Raw genomic sequence first — 4,209 nt, forward strand, 5'->3', positions numbered from 1 at the left:
ACCCTTTCAACATGAAAGGCCTGTGGTCCAACAATGGACAACTGAACTTCCTTCTTATTGACTTTTGATTTGTTTTTCAATTACCTTAGCCACGTGCCCTTAGGTCGATCTGCCAACACTCCTTTCAATAAGTTCCCGCTCGAAGCTCTACCAAGCTTTGAAAACAACTTGTTTCGTAAAGCGTAAACGCTTTCCACTACCTTACTTTCCACAAGTAGAGTTTTCTTTTTTTTAAGAGCTTAACGATTCAATCGAGAAACTCCTTGCTGCATCGATGCTCGAGAAAGCAAGAGCGGGATGAGTGCCAACTACTAATGCTAATGGAAGCCCCTTTCCTGACAACGTTATTCAGGAGTTTCATCAGCAATGGTGAGAGTGGCCTATACTAGTTGCGGGATAAAAGTCATTCTTCCAAACAGCGGTAATCCCGCATCTGAACCTATTCTTCTAGCCTCAGAGCTGATCAAATGCTACTCTAGGAAAAACAGCTCCCCTAGATGCATGATCAAGGTAGATTTAAAGAAGGCTTATGACTCTTTGGAGTGGCCTTTTCTAAATGTTGCATGAGTTGGGCTTCCCTGCAGTGTTTGTTCATTGGATTATGCAGTGTTTATCTACTGTGTCTTATTCAATTTTGGTTAATGGCTTCCCTACTGATCCTATTCCAGCAAAAAAAGGACCAAGCCGCGCCTTTTCTCTTTGCACTTGGAATGGAGTATCTATCTAGATGCTTACAGAAGGCTTCATCTGATTCTGCATTCAAATTCCACCCAAGGTGTCAGAAAATGGGTATTACACACATGATGTTTGCAGATGATCTGTTGATGTTTGCTAGGGCTGATAAACATTCAGTAAAAGTCATATTTGATGCTTTTACCAAATTCTCTGATGCATCTGGCCTTGTTGCTAATTGGAACAAAAGTGATGTCTACTTGGCTGGCATTCCTCCCTCTGAAGAAGACATTATCATCAGTAGTCTAGGTATTCCCAAAGGTACCTTCCCCTTTAATTGGAGTACCTTTAACTACAAAGAAGCTGAGTTATACTGATTGCAAACCCCTTATTGAGAAAACAGTTGCTAGAGTTAGAAGTTGGGCTGCAAAAATGCTATCATATGCTGGAAGATTGCAGCTTATCAAATCTGTTCTTTTTGGTATACAACTCTACTGGTGCCAGATTTTTGTCATGCCTAAGAAGGTTCTGAAAGAAATACAGAGAATTTGCAGAGTTTTTCTTTGGACAGGATGTGATTCAAATTCCAAGAAAGCACCAATTTCATGGGCACAGATGTGTTTACCTAAAAGTTGTGGTGGGTGGAACTTGAAAGACTTGATTACTTGGAATACAGCTGCTGTGATCAAGCATTGTTGGGCCTTGTCTATGAAACAGGATAGATTGCGGGTGAAATGGGTACACATGTATTATATAAAACAGAAAGATTTCTGGACTATGCCTGTTCCTAATTACTTGGTCTTTGAGGAAAATCTGGCATAGTAGAGACATTCTGCAGAATGCTGGTGGTGGTGAGAAATTGATTCAGTCAGGGAAATTCAAAATCCAGAAGATGTATGCTCACCTAAGGGAAGTTGGCACAAAAGTGGAATGGAGGAGGCTTATCTTATCTGTAACAACAAGGCTAGTCCTAAGAGCACCTTTGTTCTGTGGATGGCTATTCAGAATAGACTTGCAACTAAAGATAGGCTGATGAGTTGGAAAATAAGTTCTGATGTGTGTTTTCTGTCAGCAGCCTGAAACTACTGAACACCTGTTTTTCAATTGTAACTATTCAAAGGAAGTTTGGAGTACAGTGATGCAGAAGGTGGGATTGAATAGATTTTGGCTTTCCCAGAAGAAGTTCAGTGGGCAACAAGGAAGAGTAGAAGTGTTAGAGATTCAGACAAGGTTCACAGCATGGCTTTTACTGAAACAGTGTATGCAGTGTGGTTGCAAAGGAATGCTAAGGCCTTTAACAACAAACTAGATAAATGTGATACAGTAGCTCATAAGATCTTGTTTAATGTAGCTTGTAGAAGCACTGATAAGATGAAAAAGTGCTTCATTTAGGTGGCTTGTGGGGTTTCCCAAACCCTTCCTAGAAGGTGGGGGGAAGCTTTACCATTTAGCCTAGGTGTTTTGGTGCTTGGTTGTACTGTTTATTCTTGGTAAATAATAACAATTTCGATTTGAAAAAAAAAAATAAGAACCAATAGAATCTCAGTTTTGTATTCTGATGCTGGTGACAGAATTGAGGATCCTGATCATATTAAGAGTGAAATCATCTCTTTCTACAAAAAGTGACTTGGTTCCGCAACTCCCTTGCTTCCAACTGTTCATATCCCTACTTAAGGAGTGGGCCATCTCTTACACTTGAAGCTAGAAACAGTTTGTGTGCACCTGTTACAAATGTGGAGATTGATATAGCTTTGCTTGGAATTGGAGATGATAAGGCTCCGGGAATTGATGGGTTGAATGCAGTATTCTTTAAAAGGAGCTGGGGCATCATCAAACATGAGGTCTATGATGCAGTAAAGGAATTTTTGACTACAAAAGCGATGTTTAGGCATTTGAATTGTACCTCTGTCACCTTGATTCCTAAGGTTCCTAATCCAACAAAGGTGAAAGACTTCAGGCCAATTGCTTGTTGTAATGTTATATACAAAATCATTTCTAAGATTTTGACTTCAAGGATGCAGAAAGTGATAGGACAAGTGGTCAATGAAGCTCAATCCGGGTTCATTCCTGAAAGGAATATTTCTGACAATGTTAGCCACTGAATTGATCAAGGGCTATAATAGGACACACATTTCGCCAAGGTGTATGATTCAAGTAGATCTAAAAAAAGCATATGATTCCATTGAATGGAGTTATTTAAAGGATGTGATGAAGGAGTTGGGGTTCCCTGAGACTTTTGTGCAGTGGGTGTTTGCTTGTGTATCTACTGTATCCTATAGCATTTTGATCAATGGGCAGCCTTGCTCACCTTTTAATGCTAAGAAAGGGTTAAGACAAGCCGCGCCTTTCTTATTTGCCATAGGCATGGAATTTTTAACTAGACTGTTGAATAAGTTGAAGGATGTTCCAGATTTCAACTTCCACCCAAAGTGTGAGAGAATGGCTATTACACATATGATGTTTGCGGACGACCTTCTTTTGTTCTGTAGAGCTGATGATATGTCAATCCAGTTGTTGTTTCAAGCATTTTGCCAGTTCTCTGCTGCTTCGGGTTTGGAAGCTAACCTTGACAAAAGTCATATTTATTTGGGAGGCATAAGGGGCCATGAAAAAGACAGAATGTTGAGTACCTTGCAGATTCCTGAAGGTGATTTCCCTTTTAGGTACCTAGGGGTACCTCTCTCTACAAAAAAGCGGACCTATAATCAGTGTAGGCCCTTGATTGAAAAAGTGACGGCTAGGGCTAAAGTTTGGACTGCAAGACACCTTGCCTATGCTGGGAGATTACAATTAGTCAAATCCATTCTTCAGAGTCTTCAATCCAAAAACTTCGCTCCGATCGCTTAAGCTCAACTTCGAGCTTTAGGTTGTTTACATGCTTTTGGTGTCAGATATTTCTCTTGCCTAAAAAGGTGCTAAGAGAGATCCAAAATGTTTGCAGGATCTTCCTATGGACTGGAAACACTACTCCCTCTAAAAAGGCTTTGGTGGCATACTCTATGTCTACCAAGGGCGGTTGGGGGGTGGAATGTGAGAGACATGACGGTTTGGAACAAAGCAGCAGTGGCCAAGCTCTTATGGGCTATAACTTTCAAAAAGGAGAAAATGTGGAGCAGGTGGATGGACAGTTATTACATCAAGGGACGAAGCCTAAGAAACTTTCACTGTCCTAACTCTATGTCTTGGGCAGTTAATAAGATAGTAGAATCTTATGAACTCGTTGAAGAAGCAGGAGGTTGGAATGCAGTCACCAATGCTGGGGTCTTCTCCATCAATAAAATCATAAGCTGATTGGTGAGCATGCTAAGACTCCTTGGAGAAGGGTGGTTTGTAACAATAAAGCTACCCCTAAAATTTCGTTACTTGGTTAACTATTTGGCAGAGACTTCCCACTTTAGACAGGCTTTTGAGTTGGAAAATTGTTTGTTGATGCAAACACTTGTCCTCTTTGTTCTGCATTCCCTGAGTCGGTGCAGCATTTGTTCTTCGAGTGTGCATATTCTAGTGCAATCTGGTCTCACATGTTGAATCTGTTAC

Source organism: Spinacia oleracea, mitochondrion (assembly GCF_020520425.1).
Source record: "Spinacia oleracea mitochondrion, complete genome".
NCBI lineage: Eukaryota > Viridiplantae > Streptophyta > Magnoliopsida > Caryophyllales > Amaranthaceae > Spinacia > Spinacia oleracea.